Source organism: Balaenoptera ricei, chromosome 6, assembly GCF_028023285.1.
Source record: "Balaenoptera ricei isolate mBalRic1 chromosome 6, mBalRic1.hap2, whole genome shotgun sequence".
Taxonomy (NCBI): domain Eukaryota; kingdom Metazoa; phylum Chordata; class Mammalia; order Artiodactyla; family Balaenopteridae; genus Balaenoptera; species Balaenoptera ricei.
This window is the reverse complement of record NC_082644.1, coordinates 40,676,963-40,699,650: the sequence shown is the minus strand read 5'-3', so window position 1 is coordinate 40,699,650 and position 22,688 is coordinate 40,676,963. Positions and strand designations below refer to the sequence as shown.

Genomic DNA, 22,688 nt, shown 5'->3' with positions numbered 1-22,688 from the left:
TTTGTTTCCTGGTGCGCGAGGAGAGGGGATTAAGAGCGCCGCCTAAACGAGCTCCAGAGACGGGCGCGAGCCGCGGCTATCAGCGCGGACCCCAGAGACGGACATGAGACGCTAAGGCTGCTGCTGCCGCCACCAAGAAGCCTGTGTGCAAGCACAGGTCACTATCCACACCACCCGTCCCGGGAGCCTGTGCAGCCCACCACTGCCAGGGTCCTGTGATCCAGGGACAACTTCCCCGGGAGAACGCACGGCGCACCTCAGGCTGCTGCAACGTCACACCGGCCTCTGCCGCCGCAGGCTCGCCCCACATCCGTACCCCTCCCTCCCCCCAGCCTGAGTGAGCCAGAGCCCCCGAATCAGCTGCTCCTTTAACCCCGTCCTGTCTGAGCAAAGAACAGACGCCCTCAGGCGACCTACACACAGAGGCAGGTCCAAATCCAAAGCTGAACCCCCGGAGCTGTGCGAACAAAGAGAAAGGGAAATTTCTCCCAGCAGCTTCAGGAGCAGCGGATTAAATCTCCACAATCAACTTGATGTACCCTGCATCTGTGGAATACCTGAATAGACAACAAATCATCCCAAACAGAGGAGGTGGACTTTGGGAGCAAACATACATATATTTTTTTCACTTTTTCTCTTTTTCCGTGTGGATGAAAGACTCTTGGTGCTCCAGCCAGGCATCAGGGCTGTACCTCTGAGGTGGGAGAGTTCAAGACACTGGTCCACAAGAGACATCCCAGCTCCATGTAGTATCAAACGGCAAAAATCTCCCAGAGATCTCCATCTCAATGCCAAGACCCAGCTTCACTCAACGACCAGCAAGCTACAGTGTTGGACACCCTATGCCAAACAACTAGCAAAACAGGAACACAACCCCACCCATTAGCAGAGAGGCTGCCTAAAATCATAATAAGGCCACAGACACCCCAAAACACACCACCAGACGTGGACCTGCCCACCAGAAAGACAAGATCCAGCCTCATCCACCAGAACACAGGCACTAGTCCCCTCCACCAGGAAGCCTACACAACCCACTGAACCAACCTTAGCCGCTGGGGACAGACACCAAAAACAACGGGAACTACGAACCCGCAGCCTGAGAAAAGGAGACCCCAAACACAGTAAGTTAAGCAAAATGAGAAGACAGAAAAACACACAGCAGATGAAGGAGGAAGGCAAAAACCCACCACACCTAACAAATGAAGAGGAAATAGGAAGTCTACCTGAAAAAGAATTCAGAATGATGATAGTAAACATGATCCAAAATCGTGGAAATAGAGAAAATACAAGAAATGTTTAACAAGGACCTAGAAGAACTAAAGAGCAAACAAACAGTGATGAACGACACAATAAATGAAATTAAAGATTCTCTAGAAGGGATCAATAGCAGAATAACTGAGGCAGAAGAACAGATAAGTGACCTGGAAGATAAAATAGTGGAAATAACTACTGCAGAGCAGAATAAAGAAAAAAGAATGAAAAGAACTGAGGACAGTCTCAGAGACCTCTGGGACAACATTAAACACACCAACATTTGAATTATAGGGGTCCCAGAAGAAGAGAAAAAGAAAGGGACTGAGAAAATATTTGAAGACATTATAGTTGAAAACTTCCCTAATATGGGAAAGGAAATAGATAATCAAGTCCAGGAAGCATGGAGAGTCCCATACAGGATAAATCCAAGGAGAAACACGCCAAGACACATATTAATCAAACTATCAAAAATTAAATACAAAGAATAAATATTAAAAGCAGCAAGGGAAAAACAACAAATAATACACAAGGGAATGCCCATAAGGTTAACAGCTGATCTTTCAGCAGAAACTCTGCAAGCAAGAAGGGAGTGGCAGGACATATTTAAAGTGATGAAGGAGAAAAACCTACAACCAAGATTACTCTACCCAGCAAGAATGTCATTCAGATTTGATGGAGAAATTAAAACCTTTACAGACAAGCAAAAGCTAAGAAAATTCAGCACCACCAAACCAGCTTTACAACAAATGCTAAAGGAACTTCTCTAGGCAGGAAACACAAGAGAAGGAAAAGACCTACAGTAACAAAACAATTAAGAAAATGGTAATAGGAACATATATACTGATAATTACTTTAAATGTAAATGGATTAAATGCTCCAACCAAAAGATATAGACTGGCTGAATGGATACAAAAACAAGATCTGTATATATGCTGTCAACAAGAGACCCACTTCAGACCTAGGGACACGTACAGACTGAAAGTGAGGGGATGGAAAAAGATATTCCATGCAAATGGAAATCAAAAGAAACCTGGAATAGCAATTCTCATATCAGACAAAATAGACTTTAAAATAAAGACTATTACAAGAGACAAAGAAGGACACTACATAATGATAAAGGGATCGATCCAAGAAGAAGATATAACAATTGTAAATATCTATGCACCCAACATAGGAGCACCTCAATATATAAGGCAAATACTAACAGCCATAAAAGGAGAAATGGACAGTAACACAATCATAGTAGGGGACTTTAACACCCCACTTTCACCAATGGACAGATCATCCAAAATGAAAATAAATAAGGAAATACAAGCTTTAAATGATACATTAAACAAGATGGACTTAATTGATATTTATAGGACATTCCATCCAAAAACAACAGATTACACATTCTTCTCAAGTGCTCATGGAATATTCTGCAGGATAGATCCTACCTTGGGTCACAAATCAAGCCTTGGTAAATTTAAGAAAATTGAAATCATATCAAGTATCTTTTCTGACCACAACACTATGAGACTAGATATCAATTACAAGAAAAAATCTGTAACAAATACAAACACATGGAGGCTAAACAATACACTACTTAATAACCAAGAGATCACTGAAGAACTCAAAGAGGAAATTTAAAAATACCTAGAAACAAATGACAATGAAAACACGACAACCCAAAACCTATGGGATGCAGCAAAAGCAGTTCTAAGAGGTAAGTTTATAGCAATACAATCCTACCTTAAGAAACAAGAAACATCTCAAATAAACAACCTAACATTACATCCAAGGCAATTAGAGAAAGAAGAACAAAAAAACCCCAAAGTTAGCAGAAGCAAACAAATCATAAAGATCAGATCAGAAATAAATGAAAAAGAAATGAAGGAAATGACAGCAAAGATCAATAAAACTAAAAGCTGGTTCTTTGAGAAGATAAACAAAATTGATAAACCATTAGCCAGACTCATCAAGAAAAAAAGGGAGAAGACTCAAATCAATAGAATTAGAAATGAAAAACGAGAAGTAACAACTGACACTACAGAAATACAAAGGATCCTGAGAGATTACTACAAGCAACTCTATGCCAATAAAATGGACAACGTGGAAGAAACGGACAAATTCTTAGAAATGCATAGCCTTCCGAGACTGAACCAGGAAGAAATAGAAAATATGAACAGACCAATCACAAGCACTGAAATTGAAACTGTGATTAAAAATCTTCCAGCAGGGGCTTCCCTGGTGGCACACTGGTTATGAATCCGCCTGTCAATGCAGGGGACACAGGTTCAATCCCTGGTCTGGGAAGATCGCACATGCTGCGGAGCAACTAAGCCCATGTGCCACAACTACTAAGCTGGCAGTCTAGAGCCTGCGAGTCTCAACTACTGAAGCCTGCATGCCTAGAGCCCATGCTCTGCAACAAGAGAAGCCACCGCAATGAGAAGCCCGTGCACCACAACGAAGAGTAGCCCCCACTCGAAGCAACTAGAGAAACCCTGCATGCAGCAACAGAGAACCAACTCAGCCAAAAAAAAAAAAAAAAAATCTTCCAGCAAACAAAAGCCCAGGACCAGATGGCTTCACAGGCGAATTCTATCAAACATTTAGAGAAGAGCTAACACCTATCCTTCTCACACTGTTCCAAAATATAGCAGAGGGAGGAACACTCCCAAATTCATTCTACGAGCCCACCATTACCCTGATACCAAAACCAGACAAAGATGTCACAAAGAAAGAAAACTACAGGCCAATATCACTGATGAATATAGATGCAAAAATCCTCAACAAAATACTAGCAAACAGAATCCAACAGCACATTAAAAGGATCATACACCATGATCAAGTGGGGTTTATCCCAGGAATGCAAGGATTCTTCAATATATGCAAATCAATCAATGTGATACACCATATTAACAAATTGAAGGAGAAAAACCATATGATCATTTCAATCGATGCAGAGAAAGCTTTCGACAAAATCCAACACCCATTTATGATAAAAAACCCTCCAGAAAGTAGGCATAGAGGAAACTTTCCTCAACATAATAAAGGCCATATATGACAAACCCACAGCCAACATCGTCCTCAATGGTGAAAAACTGAAACCATTTCCACTAAGATCAAGAACACGACAAGGTTGCCCACTCTCACCACTATTATTCAACATAGTTTTGGAAGTTTTAGCCACAGCAATCAGAGAAGAAAAAGAAATAAAAGGAATCCAAATCGGAAAAGAAGAAGTAAAACTGTCACTGTTAGCAGATGACCTGATGCTATACATAGAGAATCCTAAAGATGCTACCAGAAAACTACTAGAGCTAATTTATGAATTTGGTAACGTAGCAGGATACAAAATTAATGCACAGAAATCTCTAGCATCCCTATACACTAATGATGAAAAATCTGAAAGTGAAATTAAGAAAACACTCCCATTTACCACTGCAACAAAAAGAATAAGATATCTAGGAATAAACCTACCTAAGGAGACAAAAGAGCTGTATGCAAAAAATTATAAGACACTGATGAAAGAAATTAAAGATGATACAAATAGATGGAGAGATATACCATGTTCTTGGATTGGAAGAATCAACATTGTGAAAATGACTCTACTACCCAAAGCAATCTACACATTCAATGCAATCCCTATCAAACTACCGCTGGCATTTTTCACAGAACTAGAACAAAAAATTTCACAATTTGTATGGAAACACAAAAGACCCCAGATAGCCAAAGCTATCTTGAGAAAGAAAAACGGAGCTGGAGGAATCAGACTCCCTGACTTCAGACTATACTACAAAGCTACAGTAATCAAGACAGTATGGTACTGGCACAAAAACAGAAATATAGATCAATGGAACAGGATAGAAAGCCCAGAGATAAACCCACACACATATGGTCACCTTATCTTTGATAAAGGAGGCAAGAATATACAGTGGAGAAAAGACAGCCTCTTCAATAAGTGGTGCTGGGAAAACTGGACAGGTACATGTAAAAGTATGAAATTAGAACACTCCCTAACACCATACACAAAAATAAACTCAAAATGGATTAAAGACCTAAGTGTAAGACCAGACACTATCAAACTCTTAGAGGAAAACATAGCCAGAACACTCTATGACATAAATCACAACAAGATTCTTTTTGACCCACCGCCTAGAGAAATGGAAATAAAAACACAAATAAACAAATGGGACCTAATGAAACTTAAAAGCTTTTGCACAGCAAAGGAAAACATAAACAAGATGAAAAGACAACCCTCAGAATGGGAGAAAATATTTGCAAATGAAGCAACTGACAAAGGATTAATCTCCAAAATTTACAAGCAGCTCATGCAGCTCAATATCAAAAAAACAAACAACCCAATCCAAAAATGGGCAGAAGACCTAAATAGACATTTCTCCAAAGAAGATATACAGATTGCCAATAAACACATGAAAGAATGCTCAACATCATTAATCATTAGAGAAATGCAAATCAAAACTACAATGAGATAACATCTCACACCGGTCAGAATGGCCATCATCAAAAAATCTACAAACAATAAATGCTGGAGAGGGTGTGGGGAAAAGGGAATCCTCTTGCACTGTTGGTGGGAATGTAAATTGATACAGCCACTGTGGAGAACAGTATGGAGACTCCTTAAAAAACTAAAAATAGAACTACCATACAACCCAGCAATCCCACTACTGGGCATGTACCCTGAGAAAACCATAATTCAAAAAGCGTCATGTACAAAAATGTTCCTTGCATCTCTACTTACAATAGCCAGGACATGGAAGCAACCTAAGTGTCCATCAACAGATGAATGGATAAAGAAGATGTGGCACATATATACAATGGAATATTACTCAGCCATAAAAAGAAACAAAATGAGTTATTTGTAGTGAGGTGGATGGACCTAGAGTCTGTCATACAGAGTGAAGTAAGTCAGAAAGAGAAAAACAAATACCATATGCTAACACATATATATGGAATCTAAGGAAAAAAAGGTCATGAAGAACCTAGGGGCAAGACGGGAATAAAGACACAGACCTACTAAAGAATGGACTTGAGGATATGGGGAGGGGGAAGGGTAAGCTGTGACAAAGTGAGAGAGTGGCATGGACATATATACACTACAAAACTTAAAATAGATAGCTAGTGGGAAGCAGTCGCATAGCACAGGGAGATCAGCTCTGTGCTTTGTGACCACCTAGAGGGGTGGGATAGGGAGGGTGGGAGGGAGGGAGACGCAAGAGGGAAGAGATATGGGAACATATGTATACATATAACTGATTCACTTTGCTATAAAGCAGAAACTAACACACCATTGTAAAGCAATTATACTCCAATAAAGATGTTAAAAAAAATTTAACAAAAAAAAATCAAATGTAATCCATCAAAACAACAAACTGAAAAAGAAAAATCAAGGGACTTCCCTGGTGGTCCAGTGGTTAAGAATCCGCCTTCCAATGCAGGGGATGCAGGTTCGATCCCTGGTTGGGGAACTAAGATCCCACATGCCATGGGGCAACTAAGCCCGCACACCACAGCTACTGAGTATGTGGGCCACAACTAGAGAGCCCACATGCCGCAGCTACAGAGTCCACATGCTCTGGAGCCCGCACGCCACAACTAGAGAGAAGCCGGTGTGCCACAGCGGAGGATCCCACATGCCACAACGAACTTCCTGCATGCTGCAACTAAGACACGATGCAGCCAAAAATAAAATAAATAAATAAATATTTTTTAAAAAAGAAAAATCACGTGATCATATCAATAAATGCAGAAAAAGCATTTGACAATTCAGGACCCATTCATCATAAAAACTCTCAGTAAACTAGGAATAGAGGGGAGATTTCTCAACCTGATTAAAAAAAAAATCCACAAAAAACCTTCAGTTCATATCATCCTCAATGTTGAGAAACTCAAAGCTTTCCCCACTAAGATCAGGTACAAGGCAAGGATGCCCCTCTCACCACTCCTTTTCAACATCATACTAGACGTCCTCGCTAATGCAACAAGGCAAGAAAAAGAATAAAAGGTACACAGATTGGGAAGGAAGTAATAAAACTGCCTTTATTCACAGATGGCATGATTGTCTATGTAGAAAATCTGAAAGAATCAACAAAAAAACTCCTGCACTAATAAGTCATTATAGCAAGGTTGTAGGATACAAGGTTAATATTAAAAAAAATCAATCTCTTTCCTATATACCAGCAATGAACAGTTGAATTTGAACTTAAATCATGGCATGTCACTTATTTCTAGGTACACAGGAAAACCATAGCAACATTAACCAAACTCACATAAACAATGCCTTACCATGAAATTGAAAGAACTATGAAAATGGAAATCTGGATGCCTGGGTCCTAGTCCTCTGTCACTCACCAGGTTAAGTGAGTCCCTTCTCTTCTCAGGACTTAGATGCTCCCCGAGAAAGATGCAGGCATTAGACTAAAAATCTAAAATCTTTTCCAACTTTCTAAGTCCTCTCTGAGAATAAAGGCACATATTTCTTCTCCAAAATGTCTTATTTTTTTTCTTTTTAAATAGACTTTATTTTTAGAGCAGTTTTAGGTTCACAGCAAAATTCAGCAGAAGGTACAGAGATTTCCCATATACCCCCCATCCCCACATATGCAGAGCCTCCCCCAATATCAGCATCCCCCACCAGAATGGTACATGTCCTACAATTGATGAACCTACATTGATACATCATTATAATCCAAAGTCCAGAGTTTACATTAGGGTTCACTCTTGATTTTATACATTCCGTGGGTTTGGACAAATTTACAGTAACATGTATCCACCATTATAGCATCATATAGAATAGTTTCACTGCTCTAAAAATACTCCATGCTCTCTGTCTATTCATCCCTCTTTCTCCCACCCCAAGCAACCACTCATCTTTTTACTGTCACCAAAGTTTTGCCTTTTTCAGAATGTCACACAGTTTTTAAAAATGCAGAAGTAACAAATGCTTACCAAAAGTGCAAATGGTACAGCAGTATGCAGAGGAAAGCAGGAAAGTTTTCTGGTGCTACTCCACACCCTGACTCTCCTTCAAGAGTTAACCACCATTAAGAGGCTAACACTGCACTGTTCAGTATGACAGCCTCTAGCATATGTAACTATTTAAATTTAGATTTTAATGAACTAAATTAAATAACACTGACAATTCAGTCCCTCAGTGACACCAGTCACATTTTACGTGCTCAATCGCCACGTGAGGCCAGTAGCTACCAAATTGGACAGCACAGATAAAGAACAGTTTCATCATCACAAAGGTTCTACTGGGCAGTGCTGATCTAAAGTGCAGAAGGAGGCCTTTTTCGATTCCTCTCACTTCTGTTCAACACTTATTTCCAGAAACCCCCAAACTACTTCCATCAGGCCCTCTCTGGTTGGACTGAGGACCACCCTAACAGGTTAAAGGGATGAGTTGCTTTGGAAAAGTCTGTCAATTTCCTGATCTGTCATTAAGGAAGACTCGCTTCATCACTGGGCTCACTGAAGGTCACAGGTCATGGAACCATCGCCACCCCAACAGCACATAAAAGTCTAAAACCTCAACTAAGAACTTGAAAACTCCAGCGTTCCTCAGGGCGGTGCCTGAGATAAAACACGTGACACGTCTTACCTTTCACTCTGGAAGTGTAGCCAAGCTGACCCTGCAAAACAATGGCGATTGTCATTGAACCACACAAACCATGCCTCAGTGGGGTTGTCCTGATTATTCCCTAGTAAACAGTAGCCAATACTGTTTTCTAGACTCCAGCTGCCCACTGCACTGTCTGCATAGTCTGAGCAGATAATTGCCAACTCCCCACTGCAAGTGATGGACCTCTCTGTTAACATATAAAATCAATGCATTTCTTAGTTCCTCACAAACACCATGTTTTTGCCTATGCACAGCCTTCTGCCAGAGGCCCTTCTTTTCCTAACTGTACCCCTTCTCAACACAGTCCCCCGATTTAGTGGCCAAACAATGCCTACTTTTTCTTTAAAACTCATCTAAGTCTTGGATGCTAAGACATCATCTCCTCCAAAAAAAACTCTTCGCTGTCCTTCCCAGGCTGGATTAGGATCCCCAGTGGCTGCTCAAGAATTTCTATATAGGAGACACTTTGAGGGTGAAAAGCACGTAGAAAGCAGGGAATGGGGTGTGTGACTTCTCTTGAAATCACATTTTATAGCAAGGTACAATTTTTGCTGAGATATTTGCAAGACAAAGAGCAAAGTTCTTAAAGATGCTCTTATTCACATTTAAATGGGAGTAAGAAAATATCAGTGAACCATTTCAAAGAATATCCTTTGGAGGAGTAGTGGCTTTGGAAGAGAGTGATTAGAGATTAAAGGAGGGTTACACCTTCCCCCAGTTGATACCTCGGTTTCTCTACGTGCTCCAATAACACCTTAGTGTTCTTCAAATGTAATAGTATCACCTTGAATCTATGTGTCTGTGTTTTCTACCAGACTGGAAAGGACCATATTCTTACTTATCTTTTTATCTCTGGTACCCAGACTGGTCCTTAAGAGAGATGCTCAGCAAATGTCTGTTGGATGGATGAGTGGAGGAGCGGGTGGCTGGGTTGACAGATGAATGGATGGATCGGTGGATGGGTGGATGGAAAGGATGGGAGGGGACAATTGTGCCTTCAGACAAAAATCTCCTAAAGGTAAAGATCTTGAATCTCAAATCTCAAAATCTGTGCCCCCCCTCCATTTCCAATAACATCAAGAAAATGTTTCATATTTAACAACTGCTGAGTACATGGATGGGAAAAAAGACTGGCATTTCCCACCCAGTGAGTGTAGTAAAGAAAGGCTGGGGGAAAGAAACAAAGAAACCTTTAACAATAAATACTGGATTAGAGCATTAAAAACCTCCCTTTCTTTAATGGAGGGACAATTTGGAGATAAACCTAAACCACCTTCCTGTCTGTGGCATATGATTAAAATCTGCTTTGTTCTTCTAATTTGCTATTCTCAAATTACCACACTGCTGCTGGCGCTGCAAACTCAGACTTCACGGCTGCCCTTGAATTACTGTACAACTTTTCCTCCTTGTTTTCTTTTAATCAGCACTGAACCAAGAAGGTGCCATCTACACCTGGTGGAGAAACTATGTCTCCAAATGTGGAGACAAAATGTGTCATTCAAGGTGCCCTGCCCCCCACCGCCATGATCCTTCAGCAGAAATACATCTCCCTTGAGGTTTGGGAACACAAGAGGTGAAGTTACCCTTGACAAGGCTCCAGGTGGTATGAAGTGTTTTTTCCACCCTTGACTCCAGAGATTTTATTACTCTTCTACCTAAGCCTTCAAAACAAAGAGAGCCTGACCAGGATGTAACCAGTGCCTAACCAAAAAACTTTACTTTCATATTTTTCTAGCAGTCTTCTAAATACCATGGCCTGGGATTGCTAAGAATTTGACTTCCTGAGTCAATCTCAAAACTACAAGGTAAATTACCACAGAGGATAGATAGACAATTCTATGACATCATCCTTCCTCTTTTTTTCCTTTGTAATTTTTTGAAAGTTACTTTGAAATTTCAAAATACAAGCAAACGTATTGCTTGGTACCATGCCAAACATGTAAAGGGAAAGGGAAGGTATCTTTCAATTATCTAGCAATGTTAGATGCCAATTCATAATTACCTGATCAATTGATGTCAATTTTCATTTGGAAGTACATTGAGCCATATATTGACTAAAGAAAGTAGAGAAGAACTAAAATTGTGTCCTTAGATGACAGTTCTAAGACATCAACATGCTTTCTTTACCCAGAAATGTGGTCAGTGTGAGGTTTTTTCCTTGTGCTATTAACAGTTGTCAGTGGAAAAGAATTACATCATTTAGACTGCCAAGAAAGATTCAAAAACAAAAGAAGGGTAGTATTTAGTATTTAGTAGGAGCAAATCGATAACCCAAGACACCATACCCCACCCTAATTTTGCTAAATAGGCAACTTCAGGCAAATCACACCTCTGGATCTCAATTTAATCAACTAGCTAATACACTTTATGAGCATACTACTCAAGGATATCAAGAGGCATATGAGCAGAAAGAAAGGATGCTGCTAAACAAAGAACCAATAAATTCCCACCATCATAACATTGTAGATGACACCTACATATGGATGAAGATCACAGAGACTAGCATTATTTTCAGAACAATGGGCAGTCATATGCGTATAGACCAGCCCAAAAAATAACATCGGTTAGTAACATCAAGGAAGAATTATTAGCCAACTTACTGAGTAGGCTTTTGTCCTCTCTTCTATTAATAAAGCTAATTAGTTACTGATTTATTTTAAGATGGCTTAATTTTATTACCAATTCATTAGTAAATGATATTGCACTTGAATTTTCACAGTTTGCACATGAAGACCCTGATTCAGTCAATCCTTTCCAGACTAACATTCACCATCAAGGCCTAGTGCCTTAAAGCAACAAATCATGCTTCTCAGATGAGAGGTAATAAACCAAACTGTAATCTGTTAATATGCTAATTGCTTCCCCTGCTACAGAATAATCATATTTCAAACCTTAGCATAGGGGCTTCCCTGGTGGCGCAGTGGTTGAGAGTCTGCCTGCCAATGCAGGGGACACGGGTTCGAGCCCTGGCCTGGGAAGATCCCACATGCCGCAGAGCAGCTGGGCCCGTGAGCCACAATTACTGAGCCTGCGCGTCTGGAGCATGTGCTCCGCAACAAGAGAGGCCGCGACAGTGAGAGGCCCGCGCACCGCGATGAAGAGTGGCCCCCGCTCGCCGCAACGAGAGAAAGCCCTTGCACAGAAACGAAGACCCAACACAGCTAAAAATAAATAAATGAATAAAGAAGCTTTCATTAAAAAAAAAAAAAAACCTTAGCATAATAATAGATATATTCAGACAAAGCTCTGTTGTACATCTAAGATCCAGGTCATTATGTTACTAATATTAAATTATTTCTTTGAAGGATTTTACAGAACTTGAATTTATTTTAATCAACATTCACAATAATCTCCTGGAAACTAAATAGAAAACAAAATTTGCCATTGGGGATATCTGAGATGTAAGTAAATATTTTAAAAAGATAAATTATTGCAGCATAACTTGCAAAGTTGCTCCTCATATGACATGTTGACATCAATTTTACACCACGTTGATAGGATTTTAAAATGTATTATCTATTTAATGTTCATGACACTGTTTCAAAGGGTAACTTCCCTAGAGTGAAAATCCTATGGTTTGTAACTCAGAGCCTTATAGCTGGGAGAGGACTTTTTTTCATCGGTTATTCCAAGCTAGAAAATGAGAATTAAGAGAAGGAAAGTGCCTTTCCACTGAGAACTCTGAGTTGGCTGCCTTTTTTTCTTGCAGAAGAAAATGGAGAAGCTCTCGTTCAGGTGGGAATTTCCAGACTAAGGGAAAATGATTAAGTGCTCTTGGAAAGAATTCCAGAGCTCAAACTCCATTGGTTTGATCTACAAGGATTCCCCAAGCAGAAAGACAAAAAAGGAAGACCCATCATAATAGTTTCATTCATACCACATGGTTTCTACCACCACTTGCATGAATACTAAGGACTCTCCTATCTGTGTCTCCATGCCAGACCTCTCTGCTCACTTTCATTCCTTATTTCCAACTGGCTACCAGTAATTCTCCACTCAGATTCCCTACAGGCACCACGAAGTCAACATGCCCAGGCTCATCATCTTCTCCCCTAACCTGCTTCTCCTTTATTCTGTCTTCTCAGGGTCAGTTTCATGGGTGTGGGATCCATGCTGAGAAGGATCCCACACTTGGTTTAATGGTCTGTTCTTGTGATCTTGAAATTCTTAATAATTTTTAACAGGGAGCCCCATATTTTCATTTTCCAGTGGGTCCCCAAAATTTGTGGCCAGTACTGGATTGGTATCACCATGACCCCTGTCACTGAAACCAACCACCTGGGACTAATCCCAGATTCTCTCTTCCTTCATTTCTATGTCCACTCATGCTGTTTCATGGCCATGGCTTTACACCAAGCAAGGGCTCACTGTGTTTGGAATGCCTTTTTCCCTCCGTCAAAGAATTGACTTCCACTTGTCCTTTAATTATTAATCAAGATTCATCTACACCAGAGGTACTGATTGATGTCTCAGTCTGACACAGATGCCTCCTCTTGGTCCTCCACCCACATATATCTGTCATTTTGTCCTTGAATCATGATCGTGTTTCTCTGCCTCCAAATGACTATCAGCCTCTTGATGTCTGATTTTATTTTCTTTTTATCTCTAGTTCCCAGCTCTGTGCTTGGCATGTAGAAGATATTTTTTAAATGTTTACTGAATAAGATTGATGTTATTTCAAAAAACTTTACTAATTCACTTTTGAAAAACACAATTGCTTGATCTATACAAATGTTCTTTCCCTTTGGAATTAACTTCATGTTTTTCCAAAGTGATCCTCTCACTTCCCTCATGCACCTTCAGGGAAAGTCACCAGACAAACAGCTCCAGAGCTTATGTTACACCTCAAATGTATTTTTCACTGTCCTCTGGGGTCACTGTCCCCCGAGGTCACTTCTGAAAGTGAGAACAGCTGGGTCCCCTAAGCCTCTGGGAATTTCCAGGCACTGCTGGCTTATACACAATGATTTGTTTCTGCCAAGAAGTTGCCAGAGTTCCTCCACAATGCCACCAGGGTCCAGGATACAGGAAAGCAAGAGTGGGAAGTGTGGCCCAGAGGGACAAGAACTCTCTCATTAATCCTGGGCCCCCATGCGCTCTCACGGATGTCCAACCCTTCATCAGATTGGCCATCACAGGAAATCCTGTTTGGAAAACAATCTCTTGATTTGGCTGGGGCGGGGAGTCAAAAGAAATCGTTTCATCCGCAGCATCAATATCTAATCAGCACTTCAGTCTATCAGTGATAGATACACCTGGATGGATTTCTTTATTCATTCACTCACTCATTCACTGAACCTCTACTGAGGGAAATGTGCCAGGTGAGGTGTTATCAAGGGAGACAAAGGCCAAAAAGCCCCACACTCAAGGAAATTAAGAATGTTATTATGAAACAGATAAATTTCACTAACGCCTTGCTATTCCAAGTGTGGTTCACAGAACAGCAGCAGCAGCATTATCTGGAAGCCTATTAGAAATGCAGAATTTCAGGGCAGTCCTCAGGACCTTCTGAATCAGAATGTGCATTTTAACAACAGAACAGAAGATACTAGATTCTCCGTGGGACAAATTCCGATATTTCTCTTCCTGCCATGTTTTGCTTTTTAACATCTTTATTGCAGTATAATTGCTTTACAATGGTGTGTTAGTTTCTGCTTTATAACAAAGTGAATCAGCTATACATATACATATATCCCCATATCTCCTCCGTCTTGCGTCTCCCTCCCACCCTCCCTATCCCACGTTTTTAAGAGTTCCCAAAATGCCTACTCAGAAAAAGAAGTAACAACTTAAGAATTCAGTGACTGATGGGCCTGATTCAAGCAGTTTACATGTTAATGCACTGTTGCTGTACATTTTCCATAATCAAAAGAGGGGTCTCAAAGTAAGACAAGGCTTTATCTAATTATTCGAGTTGAAAAAAATTGAGATTCAGCTGGAGAGCAAGTGCAATTGGGAAATGCTTAGGACAGCAGAGTGTGCCCTTGACCTTCTACTCTTAATATTGCAATGCACACACACACACATACGCACACACATGCATGCACACATGCACACACACAGGTATATCGTTAATACTAAGAATTCCAAATATACATATACACATTTTCCATGTACAACTGGGTTTTTTATTTAGTTGACATCATTTCAAGTACTTGTAACTTGCAATCTTGGAGGCCCAAGATGCATGGGAGTTCTATTTTGTTTTACTTAGGGTTTTTAAAAAATTTTTCAGGAAGTTCAGTAAATTGATAGTCACCAAAACTAGCAATTAGTGAGCTTTTTGGCCTGAAAACTCCCTTACACTATTGATGATCTATAGAACTTTTGTTTATTTGGGTTGTATATCTCAATATTTGCTGATAATTTTTAAAATATTCAGTCACTGATTCATTTAAAAAAAATAATAAACCCATTGCACATTAACATAAATAGCATACTTTTATGAAAAATAACTTTATCTTACAAAATAAAGACCAATTTAGTGAGAAAAGTAGTGCTTTTTACATTTTTGTAAATATCTTTACTGTCTGGCTTAACAGAAGACAGCTGGATTCTCACATCTGCTTCCATAGTCAATGTGTTGCAATATCACATATCATGCAGCCTCTGGAAAACTCTGCTGTATACTTATGAGAGAATGAGAGTGGAAAAGGCAAATCAACATCTCAACAAGGGTGACAAATACAAAAATAGTTTTTTCAACAAATGGTGCTGGGACAACTGGATATCCACATGCAAAAAACCAAGTTCAACCCCTACCTCACACCATATACAAAAATTAATTCAAAATGGATCAGATGGGGACTATTTTTTTAAAATATTTATTTATTTATTTGGCTGTGCTGGGTCTTAGTTGCAGCAGGCGGGATCTTCATTGCAAAATGCAGGATCTTCAGTAGCAGCATGCAGGATCTTTAGTTGCGGCATGTGGGATCTTTTTTTTTTTTTAGTTGCGGCATGCGAACTCTTAGTTGCGCATGTGGGATCTAGTTCCCTGACCAGGGATGGAACCTGGGGCCCCTGCATTGGGAGTGCACAGTCTTAGCCACTGGACCACCAGGGAAGTCCCAGATGGGGACAATTAGTGGGTACAGTTTTATTTGGGGGATGATGAAAATGTTCTGGAATTAGTGGTGATCGTTGTACAACTTTGTGAATATACTAAATCTACTGAATTTTACAGTTTAAAATGGTGAAATTTTATGGTATATGATCACATATCAATAAAATAATGATTCAAAGACCTAAATGTAAGAGCTAAAACTATAAAACTGTTCGAAGGAAACACAGGTATAAATCTCATGACCTTGGTTTAGGCAATAGTTAGTTAGCTATGACACAAAAATCAGAAACAACAAAAGAAAAAATAGATAAATTGGACTTCATCAAAATTTTTAAAATGTTGACACCATCGGAGTAAAAAGACAACCCTAAGAATGGGGGAAAAAAAACCTTTAAATCATTTATTAAATAAGGGGTCTGTATCCAGAATATATAAAGAATTATTAGAACTCAATAATAAAGAGACAATTCAACTTTTAAATGGGCAAAGGATCCAAACGGACAGTTCTCCAAAGAAGATATACAAATGGCCAATTAGCACATGAAATGATGCTCAACATCATTAGCAACAAGGAAATGCAAATCAAAACCACAATAAGATATCACTTCACATCCACTAAGATAGCTATAATCAAATAGATAATAACAAGTGTTGGCGAGACTGTGGAGAAATTGAAACCCTTATACACTGCTGGTGGAAATGTAAAATGGTGCAGCTGCTTGGGAGAACAGTTTGGCAAACTGTTCAATTCAAAAGATTAAACAGAGTTACTAAACATATGACACAGTAATTTCACTCCCAGGTGTATACCGAAAAGAAATGGCGAATTTTACAGGAATATGCACTGCAACGTTCTTCATAATAGCCAAAAAGTGGAAACAACCCAAATTTTCATCAACGGATAAATTGATAAACTGTGATCTATCCATACAATAGAATATTATTCAGCAATTAAAAGTGAAGAAATACTGATACATGCTACAACATGGATGAACCTTGCAAACATTATGCTAACTGAAAGAAGCCAGACACAAAAGATCATTGTATGATTTCATTTTTATCAAATGGCCACAATAGACAAATCTCTAGAGACAGAAGTTAGATTAGTGGTTACCTAGGGCTAGGAGGTTTAGGGAGTGTGACTACTAAAGAGCATAGGGTTTCTTTTGGGGATGATGAAAATGTTCCAAAAGTGCTTGTGGTAATGGTTGCACAACTCTGTGAAGATCTTAAAATTGTACACTTTAAATGGGTGAATTTTATGGTATGTAAATTATACCTTGATAAAACTCTTTCACCCAGAAGAGGCAAACAACATCTTATTATTATTTTGAAAATAGTTTGAACCTCATAGACCCCCTGCAAGGATCTCAGGGATTCCCGGGGGTCCCCAGAACACACTTTGAGAATCACTGACCCAGACAGACAAAGAATCTAGTATGGTTAACTTCCTAGCAGCCCTCCCCCGCCCCCCTTCGGAGGAGAGCCCTGATTTCTAGGCATTGACCTCTCCCCCATGCAGACCACCACCAGGAAGGAAGCTGATTCCACTCTGAGTCCCAGGGTCAGGTTCTGGTCGCCTTAAGCTAATCAGCACGTTCCCTTCTATTGATTACACTCACTGTGTTCAGGGTGGGCATGCGACCCAGGAGGTCTGATCAGAATGATTGCAGGACTTTTGCTTGGAATGCTGAGTGGGAAGTGGTTTTGCTCTTCTTCTGGAGGGTGTCCAATGAAAATGTGAGAACTGGAACTGCTATAACCATTTCACTATCAGTCTGAGGATAAAGCCTCACAAAAAGGCAGGATAGTCCTTGAATTAGGTCCTTACTTAAATCAGCACTTCTGGATATGTGATCCAGTAAACATCCTTAGTGCTAAAGCCAGTTTGAATTAGAATTTGTTAGTTGAAAGCACCCAGCTGATATACTGTCCAAATGATGTGGCGCTAACAGTACTGCATTCTCCCCACAGTCAATACACTTTGCCTTTGCTTTGAGGACATCAAGAGATAAGATCTTAGCAGGCCATTGAAATAACATTACTTTTTTTGTCAGAATATACTTAATACAAAGAGCTGGCCCATGTAATCTAGGCCTAAACGCGTCAGAGCTAGACCACAGTATTTAACAAACTGTCTCTCCTATTCCTTTTGTGTCTGATCTTCACTGCACTCTGAATGGCATTCTCAATGAGTTTGATAGAGAAAAGTGTTGGATTGTCCTTACTAGCAGAAAAGGTGTGGCTGTCAGCTGCACCTAGCTTGAATTTCACCAGCAGGATCATCATGGGGCCTGACATTTAGCACATATGTATGTTTGCATGTGACCATCCAATTCCTGTTCCAGAAGATAAGAAAATCAGGATGCAGTAAACTACTCTCTCTTTTTTTTTTCAACTGAATTAATTAGAATAGTATTCTACATTTGGGTGATGTTTTAACATTTGCAACATGCTTTTATAGACATCACCTCAACAACCCAATGGAGACTGGCAATTGAGGAATTATTATGCCCATTTCACAGATTAAAAAACAGGAGGCCCAGTGACTCGCTTAAGGTCTTGCACAATCAAAAAGTAATGGAGGGCTTCCCTGGTGGCGCAGTGGTTGGGAGTCTGCCTGCCGGTGCGGGGGACACGGGTTCGGGCCCTGGTCTGGGAGGATCCCGCATGCCGCGGAGCGACTGAGCCCGTGAGCCACAGTTGCTGGGCCTGCGCGTCTGGAGCCTGTGCTCCGCAACAAGAGAGGCCGCGACAGTGGGAGGCCCGTGCACCGCGATGAAGAGTGGCCCCCGCTCGCCGCAGCTAGGGAGAGCCCTCACACAGAAGCGAAGACCCAACACAGCCATAAATAAATAAATTAATTAATTAAAAAAAAAAAAGTAATGGAGTTTGGTCTTAAAGACATCAGATTCCAAGCCAAAGCCTTCCCACTACTTAGGATTAAATCCAATATACCTTCACATAATAGTAAGACAACCATCAATATTTTTTCAGCTCTTACAATGGACTAGGTACTAAGCGCTCAGCATATATCCCACATTTAATTGTTAACAACAAGCCCATGAGGTTGTGCCATTATTATCCCCATTTTACAGATGAGGAAACTGAGACCTAAAGAGGCAAAGTGACTTGCCCAAATCACCTGGCTAGTTAATGGTAGAGCCAGGGTTCAAACCCAGGCAAGTAGCACTCGGGAACATAAGCTCTCAACCACTTTGCCATACTGCCACTTCAACAAGAGCAGAGGTGCCTGCTCTATACAAGATGGCTTGTAGCTACCCAGAACCCACCTGCTCAGTAAGGACTGAACTGATTTAACAACACCAACTACAAAGGACTATCCGATAATTTTTCTTGTTGTGGAATTTGATCATACAAAGATTGCCTAAAATAAGCCTGGGCTTACTTAACATCTTATTAAACTTTCCTGACAGTTTTATTGTAACAATAATTGTAACTCAGTTTGACCTATTCTGAAAGACACTACTGCTTGCTTAGCCAACAGCAGTTCCCCAGCCCCCTACTACACACACACAGGCACATGCACACGTACACACACCTCTCCATTGCTTCCGTGATGTCAAAGTCCACCTCCCGTTATAGGGAGTGAAGGGTGCAGATACCAAATGTACACGTTTCTAGACTCTTTTGCAGCTAAGTCCTGGGTATAGGATCTAATCCTGGCCAATAGGATCTGAAGGGAAGACTGATGGGGGCCTCCAGGAATGGTGTTCCCCCATGATAAAAAGAAATGCAGGAAGAAACACCACCTCTTATACGGTGGATGTGTTAGTACTTGACTGACATTCAGAACTACTACAGCCACCTTATAACCAGGACTATAAATGACAAAGGTGACGTGTTGAGGTGGCAGAGTGGAAAGATGGAAAGTACCTAGGTCCACGCAGAGCTGCTGAACAACTCTGAAGCTACCCTACCTCTGGACTTCTCATTAGGTAAGATAATAAGCCTCCTTATTATTTAAGCCACTTCAACTTGGCTACTGTCTTATTTGCAGCCTAAAGCATCCTAATTCTCAAGTCTCAGGAGGCAGCTGCAGAGAAGAAAGGGCTCTGGATTCTGAGTCAAATGACATGGCTTCTAATCTACTTACTTGCCAGGTGACTCAAGTTGCCTAACATCTCTGAACCTCATTTTCTACACCTATAAAATTAAGATAACACTCAAGAACACAATAATATCAATAAAACGGAGATAACAGGATAGGAATGAAAATCACATGAGATAATGTGTATACAACCACTCTGTCAACAGCAATGTTTTACTCAAAGGTAATTGGTCTAGGTAATAGTTAAACTACAGACTTTTTAAACTGGAGCCATCCATTCTAACCCAACTCCCTTATTTTACAAAACAAGAAACATTGATTCCAAATGTCAAATGACTCACTCAGTGTCACACGACTGGTTGGTAACATAACTAAATCATGTATCTCCTGATTCCCAGTCCAGTGCTGTCATGCTACCCTCATGCTGACAGGTAATGAGCTACATTAAATACTGGGCCGGTAGCATTCATTCATTCAACAAGTGTTTACTGAACACAACTATATGCCAGGTTCTGCTCTAGGTACTGAGGACTCCTTGAACAACCACCACAACAAAAGTTCCTAACCTCATGAATTTAACAGCCCAGACAGAAATTATTCAATCTACATCTATAAATAATTACTAAGTGCCTACTGTGTACTAGGCACAGTGCCAGGATTTCTATTCAAATACAAATACAAATTTCCAGGTAATTCCAATAATAGCAACCATGTTTACCAGGATTTGCTAACAAAGAAATAATGTAAAAAGTCTATATTTTACTCAATAAAAATCAGTATTAAAAATGGCAAGCTCATTAGAAGGAGCTGTGAATACACTGCCAGCGTCTGAAAACGTGGATGGAATGGGGAAGATGGCTAGGACTCCGTTCTACTTGAAACAGCAAGACTGAATGAAAGAGATGAGAGCTAAGCCATGTCCTTCCACAGTCTCCAGACTTCAAGGGTTGGCTCAGTTGGAAAAGCCCAATAGGGAATATTTAGCAACTCCTTCCCCTCCCCAGGCCTCTGTCTGGTGCCCTAGACTCTCCTTTTGCTCCCTATCTGGTTGGAATTCCTCTTCCACTCTACCTAAACGTTCACATGCAAATGACATAATGGGACAGCATCCTAGATCCTATGAAGAGCCACAGCAAGTGACTCTTGGCATCTCCTACTGTAACTGGCTATCAGGCTGCTGACACTGAGCCATTACATTGTTTGTTTGAAAGGGTTTTTTTGGTCAATAACCACCCAAATTATATAGTTTGGAAAAGAATATTTAAAAGCTATTGTTTTGCAAAAAAAAAAAATACATAACTCACATTTTGTGTGGGTTATAGAGGGAAGATCTGTGTAACAATCTACACTGTCTTTTAACTTTGTGATTCCCTAAAATGGAGGAAAAAGGCAAGCAAGAAAGGAAAGACAGGTGGATTCCCCAGGGCATGTACTGGTGACTCCAAAAGCTTCTTTTTAAAAAAAAATCATTTTGTCCTCACCCTAAACAAATGGAAATTTTTTTGTGACCTTATGCTCAGAAGTGTAACATCAATTCCCAGGTTGAAATATTCTAGGAAGGTATAAGTTCCAAAATTATCAAAATAAAATCTTTTAATTCATTTTCATTGGTTAAATGATAATCACCATTTGGGGGCAGATGTGCCTCCAAATAAAACACTTGATTTTCTTAAGCAATGCCAAAATCAACATTTTGGAACATAGCATTTTAATCTCTTTGGCATCAGTTGGGCCATACAAACTCTAACATTCCAAATTGCTATTAGACTGGCTACAATTTATTGTTTCCCAGAACACCAGGCAATGCATACATGTCCTTTGGGGACTATTTATCTATTCTAAGGAAGACTTCCTCCCCCAAAGGGAAAAAAAACAGTGGTGTCAACTCCAAGTGGGAAAGGACAGGGCAGAGAGGGCTGAGAGAGCCCAAGAGAACTCAACAGCCCCGCTCTCTGCCACTGGTCCCCTCATTATCTACATATTCAATATGGGTTAAAGTTCTTGTATACCCACTTTAGGACTTAAAGCAAAATGCACAAACTACTCTCTCTGAATCACAAGACAGTACATGCCAAATGTTTCTGTGCAACCCTGTGGCAGCAGAAAAACTGCCTATCCTGCTAATCCTTTTATTATTAAGTTTAGCAGCAATGCTTAGCCCAGAATGAAATTCAAGATCCTCCAGAAAAGTCAGTGGGAGCCTACTTTCCTGGGAGGTCATGGGGCACCACATTCCTGCCTTGAAACTTATCCAGTTGTCAGCTCACAAATTAGTTGTCACAGTCCCTATGTCACAAACTCCCACAAGAAAAGAAAAAAGGGGGAGGGGAAGACCATTCATTCATTCATTCATTCATTCTTGGTTAACACAGCCCAGAGGCAGATTCTTGCCCCTGGGAGAGGCTGCTCCCATTCATCCCTCACCAGAACGGGGGTAGGGTGCCCAGTATTTTTAAAACAGCTCACTCCGTACTGAAGCTTCAAGACTCAGGTATGTGAGAAGAGGATATCACAGAGATAAATAAGTAAATAGATTTAAAAGTCAGAAGCTAATAGTGCTGAACCCTGACATGACCTTTCCAGGTTGTGTGTCCCAAGTGGGTCTTGGAACAGGACACATACCTGCCTACATATACATGCACTGAAAGCACACACACACACACACA

The 22,688-nt window shown here is 40.4% G+C and overlaps 1 protein-coding gene across 5 annotated transcripts in view; it reads right to left on the bottom strand.

The window, feature by feature from the left end:
* FRMD3 (FERM domain containing 3) overlaps positions 1–22,688 on the bottom strand; it is a 375,352-nt gene that overhangs the window by 288,699 nt on the left and 63,965 nt on the right. The window lies entirely within an intron of this gene.